We start from the raw sequence: 27,553 nt of genomic DNA, 5'->3' as shown, positions 1-27,553 counted from the left end.
CAAATGGGACTTACTCAAACTAAAAAGTTTTTTCTCAGCAAAAGATACAATAAGAGAGGTAAATAGAGAGCCTACATCCTGGGAACAAATCTTTACTCCTCACACTTCAGATAGAGCCCTAATATCCAGAGTATACAAAGAGCTCAAAAAATTAGACAATAAGAGAACAAACAACCCTATCAACAAATGGGCCAAGGACCTGAACAGACACTTCTCAGAGGAGGACATACAATCAATCAACAAGTACATGAAAAAAAGCTCACCATCTCTAGCAGTCAGAGAAATGCAAATCAAAACCACCCTAAGATACCATCTCACTCCAGTTAGATTGGCAGCCATTATGAAGTCAAACAACAACAAGTGCTGGCGAGGATGTGGGGAAAAGGGTACACTTGTACATTGCTGGTGGGACTGCAAATTGGTGCAGCCAATTTGGAAAGCAGTATGGAGATTTCTTGGAAAGCTGGGAATGGAGCCACCATTTGACCCAGCTATTCCCCTTCTCGGTCTATTCCCTAAAGACCTAAAAAGAGCATGCTACAGGGACACTGCTACATCGATGTTCATAGCAGCACAATTCACAATAGCTAGACTGTGGAACCAACCTAGATGCCCTTCAATGGATGAATGGATAAAAAAAATGTGGCATTTATACACAATGGAGTATTACTCTGCATTAAAAAATGACAAAATCATAGAATTTACAGGGAAATGGATGGCATTAGAGCAGATTATGCTAAGTGAAGCTAGCCAATCCCTAAAAAACAAATGCCAAATGTCTTCTTTGATATAAGGAGAGTAACTAAGAACAGAGTAGGGTCGAAGAGCATGAGAAGAACATTAACATTAAACAGGGATGAGAGGTGGGAGGGAAAGGGAGAGAGAAGGGAAAATGCATGGAAATGGAAGGAGACCCTCAGAGTTATACAAAAGTACATACAAGAGGAAGTGAGGGGAAGGGGAAAAATAATACAAGGGGGACAAAGGAATGTCAGTAGAGGGGGCAGAGAGAGAAGAGGGGAGGGGAGGGGAGGGGAGGGGGGATAGTAGAGGATAGGAAAGACAGCAGAATACAACAGACACTAGTATGGCAATATGTAAATCAATGGATGTGTAACTGATGTGATTCTGCAATCTGTATATGGGGTAAAAATGGGAGCTCATAACCCACTTGAATCAAATTGTGAAATATGATATATCAAGAACTATGTAATGTTTTGAACAGCCAACAATAAAAAATTTAAAAAAAAAAAAAAAAGAAGTTGAGCCATGACTGAAACTCAGTTTAAACTTTAAATTTAATGTTATTTCCATGTGGATAGTACAAAATATACACGTCAAATAAACAAAATTTCCTATATAACCAGGCACTCCAAGTTATGCTAGTCTGCTAATGACACAAACCATTTGAAACTCCAGAGTTAATTAATATAATAGCATGATCCTGAAAGTAAAATGAAGATATTTATATAATATTAATTTTTTAAAAAAAAATTCTTAAAATAGTATACTCAAATATACAGGGAAATATTTTTCATAGGGAAAACTTCAGGAGCAATACTATCTATTCTAGAAAAGAAGAGTTGCTTTCCTATGGTTCTTTGTTTTTAATTCTGTAGCCTAAATAACTTTTTGCTAGTAAACACATCATGGTAGAGAATAACACATTAGACTAGAGAATAATTTGAACAAAACCAATCTAATGTTTCAGAAATACTTGAAATACAAAGGGGGTGATTATGTACCTTTAAGAAAATTACTCAGACATTTTTAAGTCTTCATCTCTCCATAGTATTTTAGACTTAAATTTTATGAATTTAGTAACTAAGAATACAATTGAGCACAAAATGAAGAAACTTGCTTTACTAGTAAATGGAAAATCTAAATATTATTTAATTTGTATTAAGCAGCAACAGAAAACTATGTCCTGAGTTATTTTCACCTATAGTAATATCTTCTTTTATCCAATAAAAAACACATTAAATTCCTCAATTTCAAATACTGATGAATCAGCAAAGTGTCCACACATCTGGATGTCTTTCTGATCTTACCCAAACTGACCTTTTTCCAATGGATTTTCTCCAGGTACCTCTAGATGCACATTTGCAAAAATCACCTGAATAGTTTACATTCTCCCACGCCATTCAAATTCAATGATCTGTCTACAGGACTTTCATATTACTGACAGACTCTAGCCATTCTTAGACACCTACTTTGGTTTCTTGCTTAAAGGAAAGAAAAGGGAAAAGCCTGGATTCAAACACTAATAAAGAAATTTTCCTCCTGATAATTAATATTTAATCATATATCAGTTATATAAAATAAGTATGATCTATGATCTAAGTGTTAACTCAGACTTTATAATAAAAAAATTCCATAGGTATGTCTAATAGATATAATGTGTGCTATAAATGTGCATAAATACCTTTCAATATAATATGCATGTGCATTCCAGATATCATTAAATTTTAATTTACATATTACATATAGATAAAGATGCGTCTATATTTATGCATTTACATTTCAGCATTTATTCCTGAAAGTTAAAGGAAAAATACTTAAACTGTTTTCATAACACGAACTCTAACTGAAATAAAATGTCCTTTAAAAACTATAATTAATGGCTGTTGTGTCAAAATGTGAACCAAAGGGTCAAACCTTATAATTCACAGTTTGAGAGGTCATAGCTCAAATTATAACTTTAAAAAAGTGATTATCTGTGAGTAATTTGACAAATCTATCTACCATAGACTGAACACATATAAAATATTTTTGAGAGTAAAAAGAATGTATGTCCAAGTGGACAGCTGATGGAGGAAATGGCCTTTTACTGAACAAGGCTGAAGTCCAGCATAATGACTTGGAATGCCTTTGAATGAGCATACAGGTTGGAAGGCCAAACAGTACGCACATCCAAAAGGAAGTATAATGAACAATCTGATCAGAAGACAAAAATATTCCACACACATGTCCAATGAGAAAAAATATATATACACTGCTATCAACTGCTTTTCATTCAGCATTACTACAATCCAATTCACAGAAAAAATCGATTAATTAGAAATCTTGAAGAGAAATAATTTTCTGTAACTTAAAAAATACTAGATATTCTTATGATATTTCAGTCTGAGCTTTGATACAAAAGACATATATAAACTCTACAGGTTTGAAACGCTTCTTTAAACTCATCTTAGAAGCAAATGTTATTTCATCTATTCTCATTCAGAAGTCACTTAAACATATTCTGAAACAATTTGGCCTCTTTACAATTTTTTCATCTACAAATAATCCACCATTAAGAAGGCAAGCCATTGAAGATAATTCTTCCACTGTGCCCCAAATTTCTTTACCTTTGACAGAATGAAAAAGGCAGCAAAATAAATCATTTAATTATGTACTATATTTGTAATATTTATTTATGTGTTTACTATATTTCCCTATCAGATTATCAGTCCTATAAGAATAAGGACTATATCTCATGTTCAATAGTTACATCTAACACCTGCAAAGTTCCTGGCACAGAGTTGACATTCAACAAATATTTGCTGGAAAATAGAAAGAAGTGATGGAGGGAAGAAAGGCAGAAGGCCTAAAGTTAACCATTCTTGTCAAGCATTATTTGTATGCCTGTGGAAAAAAAAACTTCCAAATATATATATACCCTAATCAGTTTACCTATCCAACAACTCATTAATCCATGTATCTATCATAGAAACCCAAATGTTTTAAGTTTCCCAAAGTAAGTAGCAATAAAATAAAATAAATTAAAATAAATGAAAAATATGGAGGAAAACCAGGATAGGAAAACAGGATGGATATATATATATATATATATATATATATATATATATATATGTATATATATACATATATATATATATATATATATATAATGTATAATAAAATATATATTTAAAAAATATATATATAAATAAAACCTGGTACCTTATATCATGAGTTATGCAGTCTATTGGAGGAGACAAATACTCAATGCAATAAAGTATAATAAGTATTTTGTAATACTACAAACATAGATTTTTTAAATTATTTTTTTGAAAGAGAAAAAGACAGTATTCTTCTCAGAGCCATCAAAAATGCTTCTTTGGTAAATTCCTTTATTTTGCATGCCACCATGTCAGATGAATAGTCTTTTTTGATACATGTTAACACACTTGGATTCTGATGCATAAGGGTATGGCTCTCAAATAATGCTAGTATAAATGCGACTTCCCCACATGTAAATCAAAATACCATTACAAATTACATTTGAAAACATTCTCTTTTTTTCTAAGTAAAAGCTTAACTCCGGTTTCACTTAGCCTGGTAAACGTTTCTGTCATTCCGTTGGGCCAGCCCACACGTACTGGGCGTTTGATAGGTCCTAGGCTCAACCATCTGGCCCTTTATTTACTTAATTCTTTTTTAATACTGACAAGTGTATTAGTAACACTTCCTTGATCACTAGTAAATATAGAGCTACCACACAACTAAGATCTTCTCTAATTCTGAAAGTCACTAATTAGTTGTGGGTAGGAGTTAGTATTACAAAGATATGTTGAGAACTACTACAATAAGTAATCTAATCCCCTCTTTCTCCCAAAAAGCATGTTAATTTACTTCCCACTTCATTAGGGGAATAAAAACCATCTTGTCATCAATAAAGGATACAAGAAGAGGACCTTGATATTTGGAGGAATGGTAGATATGAAAGAAGAATGAATGCAGCATTTTAGCAAAAAAAAAAAAAATTCTTTATATATTAAACTTTATTGATATCTTTGATTGTGCTATTTTTGTGTTCCATTATTACATTTTATTCAATTAGTAAACACAGGTTTTCAAATGTAACAACAAGGCAAATTACTCATGCTTTCAAAGACTAATCATTCTACTGGTACTTAAGTTACACATTAGGGAACTTTAGAAGTCACATTGATATTTTCATGTCAGGAAGATCTGGATTCCTTGATCTTGTGGAATAAAATATAAGCTTTAAAGTGAGAATTCACTTTATAAATGATAAAAGGTAATTTAGAAAGAACATACAAGAATCACAACTGAGTATTTAAGTTCAGTACAATACATTTATTTTTAGTTTTTTTCTATTGGAAAAACTAAAACTGTTTAATTTTCCCTAAGATTTAGTTACTTTAAAGAACATCAGCAGATTGTTATGTGTGTTAATTCAAGCATCAGGTTTAAAATATCACAACTCAACTTGCTGCAATTAAAAATTCTATGTAAGGTTGACTCAATTGTCCTCTTTTCTAAGACCAAACAGTATAAGACCAAGCAAACGCCTTTTTGAGATCATTTTGGGTTTCAGTCTCTCTCCTCTTTTTATAGACGTTTTGGGGGAAGGACAACTTTCTCTTAAATACTACCCCCTCAATGGAATTTAAACTAAAAACTTGTAAGGCTACAGATTGTAAAGTAATTAGTATTCATTATAAAATCTAAGGAGAAATAGTTAACTGATCTATGTGTAGAAGTAAATTGGTGAAAGGATAAAGTACAGAAAAAACAAGGGGAGAAAAGCACATTGTTTAATAGTAACTTAAGAACAGTCAAAAAAGTGGGGCATGTCTTATTTACTGTTATATAAAAAGAAGAAGAATGGACTATTTTGCATACAAAGGAAGGTATAGAAATATAATATAAGCCTTGTATTACAATGGAACTTAAATTCCTCTGGGCAGTGATCAGCTGAGATGGAACAGAGACAGTTACAAAGCAATGATTAACTAGCTGACAGAGCTATTATTCATGGCAGGTACTGTAAGCAGTCAGGGCAGCAACGTTGGTGGTCTCTATCATCAAGCAGCTTTGCCAGTACAGACTGGATGCTTGGAAGCAGGCAAGACACAAAAACAATAAAACCTAGAGCCAGCTAAGAGAAGATTCAACACAATCCATTTCCAATTTTAAATATCACTGGAAATCTATACTGACGATGTTTCACCTTGGGATTGGCATATATTGTGTTTACAGAATGTTGATGAATACTTACCTCTATTTATCTTACTTGTAGAGCAATATGTTTGAAATACCTAACTAAAAATACCAAATATATTATAAAAAGAAGTGATTCTAACATTAGTTGGACAAAATTTCTGTTGGTAGGTGTGACCAGCACATCATGTGGTTTCATGAACAGATGGTCAAATTGAGTCCATTTCACTGACATTATATTATGTGGGTCCTTTTATCCTGGACAATCAAGCAAAACAAAAGCACAACAGAAGAGGTCACTTTGCCCTCCTTCATTAGGTTGATGGTTTTATCAGTGAAATGTGAAAACAGAAATTTAACACAGGATATAATCATGCATGGTACCATTTCCAAATGACATTTAAGTTAATATTTAGATATTCATGTTAAAAATCCTGATACTTGTGAAGATGAAAAATTACACAGGATATTATTATATTTCAATCCCATAACTTCTAGTAAAAGGAGTAAAATAAAATAGTCATATTTGTCATTCTTTAGTTTTTTGAGCTGATAAATTGTTTAAAAGCAAAAAAGCAAGTTATAGCCCTTTATCTGTACTTGGTTCTTTTAATGAAAACTCAGAAAAAAATATACATTTTTTTAAAAAAATCCTAAATTAAAATCATTCTTTGAAACACTATGCTCTTGCTCTCCTTGTCTCTTTCTCTCTCTCCTTCTTTCTCTCTCTGTTATAAAAAGACATATGTATATAAATTATTCAGTAAAACTAATATGTATATAATTGAATATACTGAAAAAATTTAAATATAAAAGCCAAAATACTCATAACCAACTGAATTAGTAGTCTAGAAGATATCAAGTCACAATTACTAAATTTTACACCATGATACTTCTTGAAACACATATAAGTATTGGTGTGTGGGCACATGCTCACGCATTGCTAACTGGATTCTTAGTATGGTAACTTCATTTCTATAATAATCCCAAAGTATAGTTTACTTTGATTTATGGGGCAAAAGAGATTAAAATTATGAATATATTTCTAATATATTAAAATATATTTCTAATATACTACTAACTAATAGTAGGTAGTAAAAATAATAGCAGAAAATTGCTGAAAGTTGTATCACTTACACATGTGACTGTGAAAACTTAGGTGCAGAAAGCATTGTGGTTACCTATCTTCAAGAAAGTACTGGTGAAATATGAGGTTTAAAAATATGTCTTTACACAAAACTCAACTCAAAATGGATCAAGGAGTTAGGAATAAAACCAGAGACACTGTGTCTAACAGAAGAAAAAGTAGGCCCTAATCTCCATCATGTGGGATTAGGCCCCAACTTCCTTAATAAGACTCTTGTGGTGCAAGAATTAAAATCAAGGATGAATAAATGGGATGGACTCAAACTAAAAAGTTTCTTCACAGCAAAAGAAACAATCTGTGAGGTGAATAGAGAGCCTATATTTTGGGAACAAATCTTTACCCCTCACACATCAGAGAGGACACTAATCTCTAGGGTATATAAAGAACTCAAAAAGCTAATCACCAAAAAAACAAACAACCCAATCAATAAATGGGCCAAAGACCTGAACAGACACTTCTCAGAAGATGATGTACAATCAATCAACAAATTTATGAAAAATGTTCATCAATTAGAGAAATGCAAATCAAAACCACTCTAAGATTGGATCTCACTCCAGTCAGAATGACAGTTTTTATGCATAAAAACAACAATAAGTGTTGGTGAGGATGTCGGAAAAAAGGTACACTCATACACTGCTGTTGGGACTGCAAATTGGTACAGCCAATATGGATAGCAGTATGGAGATTTCTTGGAAAATTGGGAATGGAACCACCATTTGACCCAGCTATCCCTCTCCCCGGTTTATACTCAAAGGACTTAAAAACAGCATACTACAGGGACACAGCCACATCAATGTTTATAGCAGCACAATTCACAATAGCTAAACTGTGCAGCCAACCTAGATGCCCTTCAATAGATGAATAGATTTTAAAATGTGGCATATATATATATATATATATATATATATATATATATATATATATATATATATATATAATGGAATATTACTCAGCAATAATTGCGAATAAAATCATGGCAATTCCAGGTAAATGGATGGAGTTAGAGAAGATAATGCTAAGTAAAGGTAGCCAATACCAAAAAAAAAAAAAAAAACCCAAACCAAAAAAAAAAAAAAAAAACAAATGCCGAATGTTTTCTCTGATATAAGGAGGCTGATTCATAGTGGGATAGGGAGGGGGAGCATGGGAGGAATAGAGGAGCTCTAGAAAGTGCAGAGGGGTTGGAGGGGAAGAGAGGGGGCATGGGGGTTATAAATGGTAAGATATAATGATCATTATTATTCAAAGTACATGTATAAAGACTCGAATTGGTGTGAATATACTTTGTATACAACCAGAGATATGAAAAATTGTGCTCTATAGGCGTCATAAGAATTGTAATACATTCCACTGTCATATATAAATTAAAAATTTTAAAAAATACTTCTTTATTATTTCTGTACCTTAAAATATTGCCAAGTATTAATTTTTCATCAAGTTGTCATTTTCTCTGACATTTGGTTTTATTAATCAAGCCATTTATCATTAATTTGTAGAAAATATCATAATTAAGCCAAATAAAATAAAGTCCTTAAAAGGTTAAAATTAGAAAACAGGTGAATTAGAACTTTGATATTACCCTGTTGACATACAGAAGCTTTTTGGAAGTATGGGAATCAAGTTTTTTCAGAGTTAGGTGCCTAGATCTTAGGGCTGGCTGGTTTTTTTTTTAAATGTTATAAAGATTTGATTTAAAGCTCTCTGACAGTTTTGACATTCAGGTGAAAGTACTGCTGCTGCATTTGGAACAATTTGCATATCCCACAGCTAAACGGAATGTTTGAGGTGTGCACTGGTGTAAAGAAATTAAAAACAAGCTATCACACATGCTTAAATGTATGTATTCACAAAACTGATAGTTGGATTGCACCACCCCATCCCCCTCCAATGTAATCTGTGATTTACTCTTCTATAATAAATTACCCTACCATGTTATTCTCGCTGGAAGATCTAACCATGCATGTAAGAAGCAAAGTAATTACAGCCCCCTCTTGTCTAAGAAACCTCCTTCAAGCCCTATGAGCTCTTTATACACAATGCAGCAACACAAGTCTATTGTAAACCTCTTACCTGAAAAATCTGGATTTTTTACTATCAGTAGCCATTAAATGTCATCTGAATAGTTTCACTGTCCACAACAAATGTATTTTTATCTCTTATAGTAAGGTGTTAAACTATTCCCAAGGAGGAATATGTACTGACTTCTTGCCAATATGTCTACTTAAGGAAAGGACAAGGTTTTAAATTTAAAGAATTCTAAACTAACAAATAATGGCAGGAGAGGGATGATACATTCCTACATAGAAATAAGGGGGTAAAAACAATATTCAACTAGACTGAAATAGTTTGAGATGACATAAGGTTTCTTCCCTTTTATTTATCATTTCAGATTATTTTTAGATAGACATAGAAAAAGTTATTTAATGTGCTAGGGAATAATAACAATAAAGAAAAGACAATGTAATAAATTCAAGGCCTTAAATATTATAAAATATTTCAAGAAGATAACCCATTCAAGAAAATATCACTGGACATTACCTTTGGCCTTTAGAGTCTCAAAGGGCAATTCATAACACTTCTTTATGCATACCTTTAAAAAAGAAATACTTAAGATTAGAAATATGCTGAGGAAACAATTTGTATTTCTTTGATGTCTTTATGATTAGCTGTGAGAAGTAGGTAACTGAGTTTGTTTATGCCAACTGATGTCTGTAGTTTTAAAAGAAAAATTAAAGCTAACACATTCAAATGCATATATGCAGCAGAAGTATTCAAACTAAACCCCTGTAAGCACATTTCTGAGAAGTATGTCAGATAGCAGGGTATTATTAGACACTTTCTTAATTCATGCTAATAATGTATTTATCAATTTGCTTATCCTTTTTTAATAGCAACCTTGCAAATATCTATAATATATAATGGATTGATAAGCATGTTCAGTTAGGAAATATAAACAATAAGACCAAAGTCCTGTCCTCAAAATAGTAGGTAAAATTGAAAATTCTGCACAATCACAGATAATCCAAAGAAAATGGGTAGGGAAAAATAAGGGAGCAGAGGGCAATGTTTCCAGCATAGGGTAAACTGATCTATGGCAGCTAAGGTATTGACATTAGGACATTGCTTTATACTTTCTGTCTTCACAGCAAGACTATACAGATTTGGAGGCAGAGATACAAACAAATGGATTAGTCACTATCAAATTCCTTTGCATCCAAATGCCTTTGTTAGTACATAATCACAATCAAGGCTGGGAGTTGTAGAGCAGGAAGGAGACTGAGATGCCTTTGCAGACAACTGGTGTATTTGATTATAAAACGATTTAACTAGAAACAACTTTCCCATTAAAAATTATTGGAGGAATCTCCATACTGCTCTCCAAAGTGGTTGCACCAATTTTCAGACCCACCAGCAATGTATAAGAGTACCTTACCCCCCACATCTTTGCCAACATTTATTGTTACTTGCATTCTTGAAAATTGGCATTTTTACTAGAGTGAGATATAATCTCAGTTTAGTTTTAATCTGCATTCTGTAATTGCTAGAGACTTTGAACATTATTCCACGTATTTGTTGACCATTCATATTTGACCCAGTTATCACACTCCTCAGTATACATCCAAAAGGATTAAAATCAGCATACTACAGTGACACAACCACATCAATGTTTATAGCAGTTCAATTTACATTAGCTAAGCTATGAAACCAACCTAGATGCCCTTCAAGAAAGTAATGAATAAATAAAATGTGCCATGTATATACAATGAAGTATTACTCAACCATAAAGAAGTATGACTGTATGATATTTGCCAGCAAGTGGATGGATCTGGAGATGATTATGCTAAGTGAAGTAGCCAGTCCCAAAAAACCAAAAGTCTTTTGTTTTTTTCCGATAGGTTAAAACCAACTCACAATAAAGGTAAAGGATGAGGGAAAGAATAGAACCCCAGTAGATTAGACAAAGGGGAATGAGAGAAGGGAGAGGGAATAATCAAAGACAGTGGAATGAATCTGACATAGTTTTCCCATGTACATATATGAAAACAACACAGTAAATCCCACCACCATATACATGCGTAAAAATGGGGATCTAAATAGAATAAGATATATTCCATGCTTGTAAAATTATATCAAAATGGATTCTGCTGACAAATATAACTAAAAAGAACCAATAAAAAGAGAAAGGAAAAAATTTTAAAAAAAGAACTACGGATGAGGGTCAGTGGTAAAGCACCCCTAAATTCAATTCCCGGTGCCAAAAAAAAAATACTGTATGATTCCTTTTACATGAGACATCTGGAAGAGTCAAATGCATAGAAATAGAAAAGTGAGTATTGTTGCCAGCATTTTGGGGATAGACAAAGAACAAATTTTAGTTATGTAAGATGAAAACTTCTGGTTATTGGTTGCTCAACAATGTGAATATACTTAACACTGCTGAGTTGTATTCTTACAATGGTTATGATGTTAAGTTTATGTTATTCTATAACAATTAAAGAATAAAATATATCTCTAAAATAAAAAATAAAAATAAAAAAATTGTGTTTGATATTGTATGATCTTAGAAAGTGATCTCTCTAAATTTGCTATGAAATCCCAATGATGACCTTGATGTCATATTTATTAATAGTCTCCACAGAGATTTGGCCCAAGTCTCAATAGCAGTTTTACTAATGGAAATACAATACATAAACATAGCTAATCCTATAAGCCAGTACATTCACAGTGAGAGACACCCTTAAAATTTTTTTTTAAGTCTGAAGATTTTGATTGACTGGATTTTTAATGTGCATATGTAATGTTTCTGCAAAGGAAAAACAAAGCAACAAACATCAAAACACACTAGTAAACCAAAACAAAATTAACTTTAAGCTGTATCAATAACCAAATGAGATCTAGAAAAGGAAAATGACTCTGCTGTTTTATTTAGGGTATTGGTAATATCACACTTACTCTGCAAATGTAAACTTGAGGAGATGAACTGAAAATTAGAATCAGGTGACATAGAATCTGAACCAATACAGATGAATAAACAGAGGGTGATTAGGAACAAGAAAGAAAATCATGTCCAGATTGTAAAGACAAGGTGAGGAAAGATACCTTTGAGAAATTTTATTTGGCCATTATAACATATATTTTTAAATAATTTAATTAAATTATTTTCTGTCCCACTTATTAGAATGAAAGTATCACCAGGGCAGACAGTTGTTCTTTTTTTTACTGTATCTGCATTTCTATGACTATAGCCTACCATAGACTAAAAGATCAATCAGTATTAACTGAATAAAACAATGAACAACCTAACCAAACTATAAAATAAGAACTTAGTCAAATCTATGTAAAGAATCACAAATTTAAGTTAAAAGCTATTATGCATTATATATTAATATATGGAGTTTGCCCTTTTGCAACTTCAAACTCTCACGACTTATTATTAATTCTTCTATTTAACATTCATTCCAGCAAGGGAAACAAATAGTAAACAAGGAAATTACTAGAATTATAATGTCATGTAAGTAGTACAAGGAAGGTAAACAAAACAAGATTACATCATGGGTAGACACATGGGCTGATAGTTTAGATAGGCTTGCATAGGGAAGTTTCTTAGAAGAGGTGACAATATGAAGAAACCAGGAAGAAGTGAAGGAAAGGGTCAAAAAAAATGGAACTATCTGAGCTGTTGTAGGATTAAATGAGATAATATGTATTACCTTGCGTAGTGCAATGGCTAATATCAAGCTACAATGTACACAACAACTATTATTATAATGTTCTTGTTCTTACAAACTGAGGATTTCCCCACTAGATTATGAATTTGTGGAATGTATTCATTTTTATCTTCCCTAAGGCTTCTCAAATAGTGCCTAGCATGAACTCAATAAACTGAAAAGAGGAAGACATAATTATAAGTTCATTAGTTAGAAAAAAACAGACTATATAAACAAGAAAAATGTCACCATATTTCATATGTCAAAATTAACCTATCTCTGTTATGTCTGTATCATGTAACAATTTTTCTTAGATTAAAAGGAAAATATATATATAATTATTAGGACCAACAAATCATGAATAATAAAAGAAAAAGAATGAATCAAAAAAGAAAAAAAGAAAGTTATCGATATTAGTCCACTACCTCAATGATTGACATATTGTGTTCACCTCTATCAGACTAATATATTTCTAGAGCACAGAGGTTGATCTATTAAATATTAAAATACTAATATTAAAATATTAAAAACATCTATTGAACTGAACTAAAATTATCTTTAATATTCTTGATTTTTAAAAATTATCTCAAAAGAACAAAACCAAAAGGCCAGGAGATTGACAAACTTAAAAACTACATTTAAAAAGTAAAATTATCAAGTGTTAGGTCTCAGCCCTTTGGCAAAGGAGTAAAGAATAAGGCAGATTTTTACCTATGATTGAAATACAAATTACAGTATGATATTATCACTGAAAGAGACAAATAAGTAGGACAAGCCAAAACAACTCCATTATGAGGTACATACTACAGGCAGCATTTCCATGGACCATGTTGATATAACTGACTGATTATATGGGGAAAATTCAATTCCATTTCCTATATCTTTCCAGGTGCCAAAATATAAATCAGGTTAATATTTCTAAATATAACAAATAAAGTATTTAAAGACCTCTAGATATGCATATGGTTTTCTGAATTCTACAATGAGAGACTTTTAAGGCATAAACACAGTGGCATATAACATAAAGATTTATGAATTTTACTATTTAAAATTAAAAATTTTCACAAGTTAAAAATGTCTTTAACAAATGTAAGAGACCAAAAACAAATAAAGTTTAATATTTTAGTGTGTATGATGTTCATATAATTAATATTCTTTATTTGTAAATAAATGAATCATTCTATTTTTGAAATAAGCTAAATATATGAAAGGGCAATTCACAATAGAATTGTAAAATATAACATACATTAAAAATATGTTAATATTTATAACATATTTTTAAAAAATATATAAAATAACGAGCTTACTAATTGTAGTGATAAATAATAAGCTAAAATATACATGAAATCATATCAGTCTGCAATAGTGATAAAAGAAATGCAAATTAAAACTATAGATATTCCATAATAATTAACAGGTTAAATAAATTATATGTGATATTAAATTAAACATAAGTGAAAATTTATAATTAATCATTAGGCTTAAAAATAGGTAATAAAATGACAATAATAATTTTAAATTTTAACTAGTTTTTAAGAATTTGTATATATAAACATAGGAAAACACTAAACCAAAATACCTAATATACATTTTGAAAACAAAATTTAGATGTAATATTATTAGTCTTCTTGAATGTTAAAAAAGTCAGTTGAGAATGTCTGTATGTCCCCAATTTTGGTGACTACTTTCTCCATTAACTACAGTATTTGTTTTTAAGGAAAAAAAAAAAAGAGGAAGGAAAGAAAAAGAGTAGATGTTGTAAGGAAGGAAGGAAAGAGAATAAATAAGAAAGAAAATGGGAAGAAAAGTAGAACTTGTCAAAATAACAGCAACTACCTATAATGATAGCGATTAGGTTCCAAAGAGACAAAATTTAACATATTTTAACATCTTTATTTAAACTTTCAAAGGAAGCATGTATGTAGAATGGTTCACACGTATATAGTAAGCACAACATAAAAAGAGAAAACAGACAAAATATCCACCAATTTTAATTATAGAGCCACTAGGGAAAGACAAACAAAATATGCCCATGAGAACAACTGACACTGCTCCAAATAAGTTTTTAAAGTAGGACTGGTATGAATTTCAAATAAATAAAAGTTAACAATGAGTAGATTTTGATTAACTATCAACTCATGCTGTCTGTAACCACATAAGAAATGTTTTCTCAATCCATAATACTTACCATGCCATTTAAAAGTCACCTACAACAAATGAACTATGACTTTTCTGGTCAATCAGCTAGTATTAGTATTTTATATGGGCCCTCCCAATTGAGAACAAAGTTAATAAAACTGCTAAAGGCCTTTCTTAACTAACATTTATAGAAAACAAAGCATCTTTATTAAATAAATATTTAAATAGGTTTAGTTTTAGCTTATTAAATATGGATAAATGAAAACCAGCTTATGATCCTCAAGGAACATCCAAAAGAATCTGCATTTATGTGATGAAGATAACAAGATGCTTTCCCTCTTAAGTCTCAGTTCTAGTTTACCACAACACTGCAGGTATTCATTCTGGTGCAGGTATTCATTATTGGAGTTTTTAAAACTCCAGAGAAATCTGATAAGTTCTGTTGTAGACTTCTCAGATAATCCTTCATAAAAGTGGCCTAGCTAAACCATAACTAAAGCCATCTAAAATCAACTCAAATTCCATTGAGCCAGAGCTCCAGGGCAACAACAAAAGATGGTTCACTTAACTCAATTATACTTGTTAGTTATTGCAGTTTCCTTTCCAAATAGAGGGGAAAAGTTCAGAAAGATTATGTACTTAATTCTACTTTTAACCCTAAAATCCAATTGATTTATTTTTTTTTTCTTACTTGTCCTTTTAGAGCAACCTAAACCCTTCCATTTATTATGCAGCTTCACTCTGGTTTTATTTCTCAATAGCAGAATGCCTTAAATAAATTCTTAAAACCAACAAACCAACAAATAAATAAATTAAAACTCAATGACTATAAAAAGTACACAGTCTAACCTGCTTAATTATTAACAGGTAAACAGAATGCATTTCTGAGTAATTTACTTAATCTCCTTAAACTAAAAACTTTAAAGTTTTTGAGCTTGGAATGTGCACCTTTTCTAAGGATCCAAAAAAATTATTTAAAAATATTCTGTTAAGCCATTTAAAAATATCCTATTAAGCCATTTTAATAAAAGCAATTTAAAAACACCAAATAAATATGAATGTAAATATTTGCCAAAGTACATAAAAAACAGAACACATTTTTAAGATTTCAGAGGTCAGTAAAATTCCTCTCCTTTCAATTTTCCCTGTCCTCTTTCAAATAATTTATTTCATACCGTATTGGGGCAAAAAGAGTAGAAATATTCAGTACCAAGCTATATTAATTAAATTGATATAATAATGATTTTAAGCAAGCATTTATAGAATACCTAAGCAGACCATAAGAAATATACAATTATGAACCTATAGAAAATATTAAAATCCTGAAATTAGAAGAAATAAAAGAAAGAATGAACAGTAGACAAATTCACCATTTTCTCTGGATAAAGCACTAGCTCACTGGTATAGAAGAATGACTGTTGCTTGACACAAGAAAACATCAATTACCTATAATGATGGTCAATTTAATTTTCAAGTTAGCAAAGGGTGTTAAAAGGTTTTGTTTTGATCCTTTTTTATTCAAAATCTAAGACAAACTAGTAGATTTTTCTGCCTTGGTAAATAAGGTATTATAATTTTATCTTTCATTAAAGATAAAAAAATCACATTGCCTTCAGGAAGATTCTTAATCTTTGTGGGTGAATGCTCAAAAGACTCTCTGGGAAGATCATAAAAACCAAGATTTTTTTCCTTATAAAAGTGTACATGCTCACAAGAACACCAGAGTAAAGGGACCCACATAAAATCCCCTTGCCTTCTGGTTTTGCAGAATTCTAAATTCTTAGACCCAGAGATTGTACTGACTATACAGTGCTCTGAGGACATAAAAAGGATTTGAATTTTCTTTTTGAAGACACTTTTAATATGAGTTATTTTTTGTAGATTTGTCTCTTTTCTTCAAAAAGGGGAGTATAAAACAATTCTGGTTAATTTAGTCTTTGTTAAAAGTTAAACATCTCCTTTTGGAAAACTGTATGTACTACCAGTTCTTTGAGCTTTAACATAAAATAGTGCTGCTTTCACATCATTGCATATTTTAGAAGAGGAAATAATATTTTCTTAAATGTTCATAATTCTCAGGGGAGACAGAGTCAGAGAGAAAGTTACTTAATTTTTATCTGTAATTCTAAAGATTTAAAGATTATGGAGGCGCTGGGGTTGTGGCTCAGTAATAGAGTGCTTGCCCAGCATGTTTGAGGCACTGGGTTTGATTCTTAGCATTGCATATAAATAAATAAAATAAACGTCGATTGACAACTATAAAAAATTAAAAATTAAAGATGGAGAAAACACAAAAGTATTCGCTATAATCAGAATCTGTTCTAAGGGCTTTTTAAATATTTTTATTTATTTAAACCACAAACTCTAGGAGGTGGATAATATCATAATACCCATTTTATTGATGTGTAAACCAAGACACAGAGAAACTAGGCAATTTGCCAATGGACACTCCTCTACTGAGTGGCAAAGCCAGGACTCACACTCTGTCAATCTGGCTGCAGAGTCTATACTTTTCATAAGGCATACATTTCCAGTTTCATTCTTTCATGAACCGATAGGATTTCATTTGTGATTTGGTATTGAGCACAAGTTCACTTCTTCACAACCATGCAAGAAACATATCATTTTGCCCAGACAAATTTATGTGGGGAATTATTTGTAAGTTGCTGACAAAACTGGCATCACCATTGGGTAGCTGGCAGCTATATACCATCGTAAATTTCCCAGAGCCAATGCCCCAGATGGAAAAATAAGACACCACTAGCTCAGTAAATGTGGAACCATACAATAGAAGCTGACCCCTCATTTCCTTTTTGGAAATAGTTCTGATGGGATTGAAAATTGAATGATTATACATTAGAAGGGCCAACTAACACAACAATGCAAATGGGCAATATTATCATAATAACAGTTCCCAAAGGTGGGAATGTCTGCTATTTCTGATTCATCTGAAGAGAGGTAAAAACCACACTATATAATTTTTACTTTCTAGACTTAAATCATTTCCATGAAATAAAATATTAAAGTAAAATTCATATTTACTGAGGGCAGGCAAGTTGCTTCATTTGGTCAAAGCTGGAGCAATATTAACATTTTCTTGGCATGTCCATCTCTCTGACAGATTGAATGTTTCCAGAGATAGCAACCAATTTGTAGTACAAGATTTGCTTTTAGTGTACCAACCTTTATATGTTGAGCAGTTCTAAGAAAAGCAAAGGCTGACACCAAAGATAAATAAATAAATAAATAAATAAATAAAATGAAATAAATAAATCCTGTCCTTATATTTTGTATAGAAGAGGTTTTAGTTATAAATTAATCCCATTTAATTTTTATTGAATTACTCCCTACATGTAAATGCAAATAAGCAGGTACTAGTGAGATACAAAAATAAAAGGCCAAAAGAAAGCTAAATATTCAAAGTAATGAAAAACAGTTAACGAGGGCTCAAGCCAAATAGATAGACAGATGCAAAACAATAAAAGAAAGAAACTTGATAACTGAGGCAACTCTTCTACAATAACACCTGGGGATTTTTATGGAGTAACTTATGATAATGCAGCCAATCCGGGCTGAGAATGAGAACCTGCTTATAATAGCAGATTCATTGGGTATTCAATGTTAACCTTTAAATCTGACTCTAAATCATCCTATACACTATAATAAAACAAATGTTTTGAAACTATCTAGTTATTAGCTGATTCCCTATAATAATTCTCAATCACTTATAGCATCAAGTCTTAAATACTTACTTTTCAAAGTCCTCCACAATCTGGTTCCATTATGTATTGCCACTTGCATATAATGCACAAGTTATATTCCAGTCCAATGCGATAAAATTTTAAACAGAGTGTACATTGATTCAGTGAACTATTGTGTCTATAACATGTCGTGCAATGTTCATGTAGCCAAAATATTTTCACATGTCTCAAACTTTTCGTAAGTCCACAACATGTCCTCAATGATGTCTCTTCTATATAGTGTAACATGAGGTACTTTTGTCTACTCTGTCATTTTCTATTAAGTTTATAGTGAATAAAAACTAATTTTAACTTGAGAAATTCCAAATAGAGAAATTAAATACTGAAGTAATGTAGGAACTGGACAGCATTGCTACTCAAGTTGTTCTGGTCACTATGTTTCAGGGATGTGGTCAGGGTTGAAAATGCTGATGAAAGGAAGAGTAAAACCATAAGTCTGTATGTGACCAAAGCACCTGATTAGCACTTGATCCAAGCAAATTGAAAAAAAAGAAGAAGTTTGTATCAGCATAATTTTGGGGTTCCGATTTTTATCAAAGGCTCTCTCAATTAAAAGCCAAGAGTTGCCTATCTGCTATATAAAACAGTTTAGCAGTTAAGTTATAGACTAGGATTTTTTACTTTGTAACCAAAATATGGCTAACAGAGTTTAAACTTTAAGTAATTTGTTGAATTAAGTTAATCAAGTTTTCAATTACATGTTTTAAATGCTTAGTAATTTCCTATGTTATAGACCTCCCATTAGTCTCTAGTTTCAAAAATATAATTCTCTCTGCATAAACTCATAACTTTCATGTTTTTTTTTAACTTTTGCTTCAATTTCCATTTAAGTAATTCATTTTCTAGGGTGATTATTTCCTTTGCAATTTTATTGCCCTGTTGACTCTTTTCCAAAACTAGTTTTGCTCTCTGAATTTGCCTTTTTTCCCCTTCTTCTAAAAGGTGTATTGATGTGGAACATACTCCTTTCATTTCTTGATATTCTAATTTCAACATATCACCCTTCCACACATTATCCAGCACATCTCCCTACAATGCATTTTTCCCTCTGTGAGGCTGGCACTGATGGAGACTGTGGAGTTTGGGATGTCACTTGTCACTTGAATCTGGACATCCCCAGGCCTAACCTTCTTGTTAAATATCATTATTTTTTAAATCTATATTCTATTCTCAAATCATGCCACCGGAATGATTTGAAAATAGAATATAGATTTATATGACACTGTTTTCTTTAAATGTTCCTGTTCATTCACTGCTTTCTGGGTGGAAGCTTCTGTTCCATCAGGATGTATGACAGACCTAGCCCCAGATAGTGACATTGCAAGTAGCTTCCTCTTGGTCTCGACACCAAAGAACCAACAACAAATCCTCAATATCTCCCAAAGTCTCACAATCTCAATGTCATCTCCCTTCTCACTCTTCTCTTAACTCTTATCCAGACACCTGTGCAGTGGCTTCTCTTTCATTCACAGCAATTGACTTAGATATAATAAGTTCAATCACTCAGATACCTACATTTCTGTTTAGAAATATATTGACAAATTTAGTAATTAGAAAAATGTATAGGGAAGTAATCTTGTGCCTTGTTAACACTAACACTATCACACAGACACAAAATATGAAGATCCTAAATTAACCAGCACCCCCACCCCATACACACAGACACACAGACAGACACACACACACACACACACACATACACACTATTTTACTAAAACTCAGCAACACTGATCTTCTTTTATTTATCAGACCACACTTGTTTGAGGCTTCTGGAATTGCTCTTCTAGCAGTCTCTTCCCCTACACCACTTTATAATGAGTTTACCTTCTCATCATTCAGTTCTCAACTTAAATGGCACCTCATTACTCTTTATCCCACTACCCAATCTCTTTGAACCAAGTCACTCATCAGTCCACTCTCCAGATTTTTTTTCCTCACACTATCTGAAATTATTTTATTCATATATAAACTATTCACTATCTATCTCCCTACATTAGATACACTGTCTATCTTGTTTACTGCCAAGTCACTTAGGTGTTATGCCTGGCACACAGTAAGCACTCAAATATCTGAGTAATGAATAAATGAATACATAGAAATCATTAGGAAGTTAATATTCAAGCCATAAATATTTATCAAGCACCTACAATGCAGTAGGTTTTTTTTTACTTAATTAGGCTGACAAATCTCCTGTCCCTAACATAAGTATATATGAGAGAAAATCCAAGATTTTTCTGATGACATTTATTTTGAAAGAGTTCTAAAAACATAGATTGCTGTAGAATTACACCTAAAGTGTTTTGATGCATTAGAGTAAAACATGGTTTTCTCAGCCATTGTTTCCTTCATGTGCCCCCACTAAGCCCTTGATGTGTCATCATCTCCTTTTATGATAACAAAAACAACTGAATGAAAGCAGTGATGTTGACACATCTCATTTAGAAACTTTACTACCAAATGGATGGGTTAATCCCCATGAGCGATGTAATATTCCAGGGGAGATGATCCTATCAATGCAGTTACATGTATAAATCCAATCCTTCTTTCATGCCATATAAAAATATTCTGCTTACCTAGATTTAACATTTCAAATGCTTCTACAGGTTTAAAACAAAAAGAATCATTCTTTTAAACCATGTATCAGTAAATTTTATCTGTAAAAGGCCAAATAATAAATATTTCAGGCTTTGCAAGTTCTATAGTATCTGTCTCAACTACTCAACTGTGCCTAAATAGTGTGAAAGTAACCATAGGTAATAAATAATAAACAAATGAGCATAGTTTAAATTAAAATTTTGTTTAGACAAACATAAGATGGGACAGACTTGTGGAACTTTGTATCTTATCAGTGAAGACTACAGAATTTTTCTATTGGGATTTAATGATAAAATTTAACTAAGTGGGAGTATTACGAGAGTCTTTATTAGAAGCTGCCTTCATGTGATATGCATACTGTTTTTATATGAATTATATGAGTGTTATGGTTTGAATCTGGAATGTCCCCCCAAAGTTCCTGGGTTAAAAACTTTGATTCCCAATTTAGTAATGTCCAGAGGTGGAGCTTTGGGTACGTAATTGGATGGTGATGACTCTAACCTCAATGGTGATTTAATCCATTTGATGGACTAATCATTTGAATGGACTACTGAAAGGTTGTTCAAACTATTGGCAGATAGGGCATGGTTCCAGGAAGTAGGTCACTGGGTGGCATGCCTTTGGGGAGTATGCCTTGACTCTGGCCCTTCCTTGCTGCTCTGCTTCCTGGATGACATGAGGTGAGCAGCTTTTCACTGCTATGCTCTTAATCACAATATGCTGCCTCACTTCAGGCCCAAAGCAATGGAGCCAGTTAACCATGCACTGAAACTTTCAAAATCAGGAGCCAAAACAAATCTTTCCTCCCCTAGGTTGTTTCTGTCAGGTGCTTCGGTCACAGCAAGCAGACTAACACAATGAGTATGTGGGGGTTGGATGAGACTATGGGGAACTTGAACTCCTCAGGTCACCCTTTTCACTGCTTAATCCCACAATGAAGTTGAGACTCTACTGAGTATTATATTTTGGCCTTACATAGATTCATTATCTTTCCATAAATATTCCATCCATCACATTATTTATATCATAATTTTAAAATTATTTTTGAAAAGCTACAACAAACATTTGGTTGAAGTTCAAAAAACACATTCCCTTTATCCATGTTAATTCTGCAGTTCTATTTTAAACAACTATTAATTTTGTCAGACATGATTTGTTTGTAATGAACTCATCTTGTTCACTGCTCATGATTTCTTTGTCTTTAAGATGTTTACTGACTTCTCTTCCAGTGTTTTTCTGAGAATGTTGTCAGATATCCTGTAAGTCCATTTCAAATTACATTTGCATTATATCTATTATAAGAATTGTTTTCCTTCAAAATCTTTCAGGTCTTCTAAATTTCCCAGTTAGAATATACCTTTATATATACAAAAATATACTAAATATCTCTTTCCTGTTTCTCTTTGATGGCTATTTTCAAAGGTATTTTAAACTCATTACATACTTTTCAAAATTGCATTCCAAAATTAAAACAGCTACACAATTAAACTAAAATTTTGTAAAGATTCTAAATGATAGTGCATTGATCCACATTGTCCTGAGATACATTATTTATTAATTAGTAACACAATCAATTTATATTCTCCATCTTACAGTTGCTATAATAAATTCTACTGCCAATCAGCTTTCATTAACAAATCAGCCTATCTATTCATGATAACCAATAAATTGTACTCCATGTTTCTGACATCCAATTCTGCTTTATTTGCTCTCATAACATAAATCTCTAAAATATATAGTCTCAAAACATGTTTTTTTGCTTCAATTAGTGTCTTGCAAAAATGCTAAAACTATAACATCTAAGTTTACTATTAAGTTACATTAGCATATCATACAAACAAGATTTTTAAAATAAAATAAGGAGATAGTAAGTTTTTGATAATATTATAACGTCTGCTTCAGTTGTATTCAGTGTTCAACAAATGAAAACACTTGAGAATCCTAGTAAAAGTAAACCTTGAGATGGCTGAAATATCCATTCTAAATAATGGGAACATTTAGGTAATTGTCTGCACAAAACAAGGATCAGGCTTTTTGAGGTCATAAAATGCTTGACCTTCCCAGGTATGATGAATGCAAAAAGCTTACCACTACACCACACAATAGGAATAACATTGTTGAACCTATCTAAAAAATAACATTTTTCAGAAGCTCCATAAAGTAACTGATTCATTAAAGAAATAATTAGAAAGATTCTTTCTTTATCCTGATATGAAGGAAAATAAAAAAATGTTGCAACATTTGCAAAAGAGGATGAAGTGTTCACATCTCACTTGTGAAGCTTGAATAGTTTTATTACCTAGGCTCTTGCTATGTATTCAGCATGCCAAAGAAAAGTATTTCCAAAAGAACACAGCTTTGCTGATCCTGGGTTCCTGAAAATATCACATGATAGAGCAAAAGCATTCACACACAATCAAACTGACAATAACTTACTCTGTACTCAGAAGAACCAAAGTACAGCACAAAACAAAGTGCCAAAAATTAAGTGCAAGTGTAAACCTCTCAAATTCACTTATATTTCAGCAAACAGTACTAGTTAAGCTACATGTAAAAAAAAAAAAAAAGGTTGAAGGGGAGAGCAGATTGAAATTGGAATAATGCATCTACCTCTGCTACTGTTCAACTGCCTCAATGAAACCAAACTTCCCAAAGATTTATCTTTTCTAGATGCAAGCTATATTATTGATGCAATCTCACTACTTCCCATCTTCTTCCTATTTCTCATTTCCTAAACTACTTTTTCTTTGTAATAATCTCTCTCTCTCTCTCTCTTCAACTTCTCCCTTGTAAAGTGAGAACAGGCTGATTCATTGGATGTGGTTGTATCTCCCTTTCTTTTCAAATACACAGATATTCAGGATAATTTTGCTAATTAACAAGTGAGCGAAGTTAGAAAAGATAGAAAAGGTAATCTCTGAATGTCAGAAAACAGAGCTCAGAAGTATAACCCATGGTGTACTGGTGACTCATGGCCCCGAAGGGCATCACGCGCATATATACTGAGATATATTTGGATTGATATATAGAGCATTAACACTAATTGGACAAGAGACAAGACCTGAAGCCATTGAAATGGATGAAAGTACCTAAGAAATATGTTTTAATAGACACCTCGCCCATAAAATTTGAATTAAGAGTCGACAGACTAGCTTAGAAATACAGTAAGAAAGCTGATGTCTACTTAGGACTCTCTGGTGGAAAATAGTCAAACCCAGTAATATATCATAGGCACCTGAGGAATCAGCATTTAAACTATCTAGTTGGGTCAGAAAACCCAAGGATAAAATTAATATCAAAATAGTAAGGTTTTCTGTAGACTAGAACAAGTTCAGATCTTGGATCACAGGATAGAAGGAAGTGCTACATCACTCTGGAAGAACACACAGAACTCACACAGAAAACAACTTCCTTCAATTGAAAATGAACCCAACATAGTATCAAAACCTGCTATTGTTTTGTTCATGAACTTAATATCCATCAAGTGCATGTTTTAGGTAGGTACTATATTGGACCTTAAAGATATAGTAGTCAATAAAACATATCCCTGTACTCAGAAGTTTATATTCCAGTAAAGAAGACAATGGACACAAATATAAAACATAATGTATAAATGCCATAAGGAAAGTGCAAGATACAGAAATATAGAGTAAACAGAGAAGTGGTATTTAGAGAAATATTTTTGAAGAAGGTAAGACCTGAGCAGAACCATGAACAAAGTAAAGGAGTCAGAAGGCAGAGATATAATAGTAAAGAAAAAAATACTAAAGACACAAAAGTTTTAAACCATATAATTAATAATTTTAAACTAATCAGTAGAAATTTTTCAACTCAAAACTAATGTCATGTATACCTAAAAAGAACAAATACAAACTTTTTGAAATGAACTTATTATATTTATAAAATACAATAATTATTGATCTAAAAAGGAAATCTCAATACTAACCAAAGAATTGGCATTATAAAAACAAGGTATTTGAAAATAATCCAATAAAATCAGAAATTAAGACAAAAAGATGAAAAATTCCTATATATTTGTAAACTAAAAATACATTCATAAATAACCTATGAGTCAATAAAGAAATCATAATGGAAATATTAAATATTAAAACTGAACAGCAACAGCAACATATATCAAAAACCTGTGGGATATAGTTCAAGTGGTACTTGGGGGAAACTGTATGACATTCAATGCATATATTAGATTTGTAAAATGTGTAAAGTTAATTGGTTAAGGATCTAAATCAGCAAGTTAAAATATAATTGGAGTAAAGTAAAACAAAGAAAAGGAAAAACATACTGATTAGAACAAAAATTAATGACATAAAACGAATATAACATAGATATTATCAACAAAATAAAAATTTGTTAAGAAGATGAATAACATTAGATACATGAAAGTGCCAGGATTCAACCTAATAGTAAAATTTATGCTGATCAAAAGTTAAAATTTGGCAAGGAAAATGAGACATTATTTTAAAACTTTAGGAATAAAGAGAATGTATCTCTAAAGATACAAGAAAGGTTTAAATTATCACAAGAAAATATACTAAACAACTAAATGGCAATCCATTTATAAACACCAATGAAGTGGGAAATTTCCTGGAAAAGTGTAACATAGCAAAGCTGAAATAATACTAAAAGAGAAAATCTGAAAAAAAAATGATTAATATTGATGGTGAAAACAATTTACCTACAAAAGAGTTGTATCTCATATGGTTTAAAAGGTAAATCCTTTCACGCCTATTTAAGGAATGGAAAATTCCAACCTTATATGAGCTATTCCAAAAAGAAAAATAAATATCCCAAACTAATTTCTTGAGACAAATAAAATCTTGATACTAAAATCTAGAGATCATGAGAAAGGAAACCATATGAAAATCTCACTTAAGAATATAAATTTAAAGATTCTAAATAAAATTATAGCAAATCTAAAAAAGGAAAATCATGTGTGTATATATATATAAATGTAAACATATAAGTATACAATTTATCCCAGAAAGGTAAGAATTATTCAGCATCATAAAATATGTCAAGTGATATAATAATATTTAGAGATAATTTTTTAAAAAATCAATTCTCTCAATAGCAGGAAAAAAAACCCAACAATATAAATGTAGATAAAAACCATGCAATAGACTAAGATATTTACAAAATAGGTAACCGGTGAAGTATTTATATTCAGAGTACATAACAAAATGAGTCAAAATAAAAAGACAAGTAATATTATTTTTAAAACTGCTGTGAGAACAAAAAAATAAAGAAAATAAAATTTCATTTGCCAACAAGACTATGAAGAGATGTTCACCATTACTGAAAACACATGAATAATTAACATTAAAACACTATCTAGATACACTTTTACTCCATTCTTTTGATCAAAAAATGTATAATTCTCTCAATATATAAAGCTGGAGACAGTATGGAGAATGGGAAACTCATATACATTTGGAAAGCTCTTTTGTTATATTGTAAAGTTAAAAAGTACATTCCCTAAATCACGTAATTCAAATACTGAAGCTCTCCCACATTTATAAAGGTGTTTACCATAATACTGACTGTAATAGGAAATTTTGAAAGAAAGTAAGAAAGAAGGTAGGAGGAGAGAAAAAATAAGATGGAGAGAAAGGGAAAGAAAGAGAAAGAAAGGGGGGAAGATAAAGAAAAGAGCAAAGGAAGGAGAGGACAGGAAAGAAACATCCAAATGCTCAATATTAGGAAGTGGATGAACTGTGGCTCAATCACATAATGGAAAAGAATAGAGCAGTATATGTTGCAGCTAAAATAAAGTGCCTGGATCTATATATACTAACATAAAAACTTTGAATGAATGTAATGTCAAGTGGAAATCAAAATGTGTTGCAGAATGACCCCAAATTTCTCAGTTCTCAGAGCCCTTAGCATTTTATATACACACACACACACACACACACACACGTCATTTTACTTATTTATTTTTATGTGGTGCTGAGGATTGAACCCAGTGTCACACATGTGCTAGGAAAGTGCTCTACCACTAAGCCACAATCCCAGCCCTCAATAAGCATCTTAGTAACTGTTTTCAAAACAAATTTGGCTTACCAGATCGTTTATTAAGTAGGTAGTTCCAAACAATTCAGTAAGTATTTTAGTCCAGCAATATAGCCATATAAAAATAATAAACATAAATTAATACAAAAACACTGTTTTCATTTTGTTTGTTTAGCCTTTTTATTGGGATGTGGTGCCTGGAGGACACTGCCACTCTTATG

General features: G+C 31.7%; 1 protein-coding gene across 10 annotated transcripts in view; it reads right to left on the bottom strand.

The window, feature by feature from the left end:
- The window catches only part of Zbtb20 (zinc finger and BTB domain containing 20), an 806,989-nt gene that overhangs the window by 624,883 nt on the left and 154,553 nt on the right, over positions 1-27,553 (bottom strand). For 8 of the 10 annotated variants that reach the window (XM_071615331.1, XM_071615319.1, XM_071615317.1 and 5 more), the window contains exon 2: positions 9,638-9,689. The exons of the other annotated variants lie outside the window; for them this stretch is intronic. The gene's annotated coding sequence lies outside the window, so the exon portion shown is untranslated. The remainder of the gene's footprint in view (positions 1-9,637; positions 9,690-27,553) is intronic. 10 annotated transcript variants of the gene reach the window in all.

This window comes from Marmota flaviventris, chromosome 8 (assembly GCF_047511675.1).
Source record: "Marmota flaviventris isolate mMarFla1 chromosome 8, mMarFla1.hap1, whole genome shotgun sequence".
NCBI lineage: Eukaryota > Metazoa > Chordata > Mammalia > Rodentia > Sciuridae > Marmota > Marmota flaviventris.
Note: the sequence above shows the minus strand (reverse complement) of the source record. Positions and strands in the feature narration are given on the sequence as shown.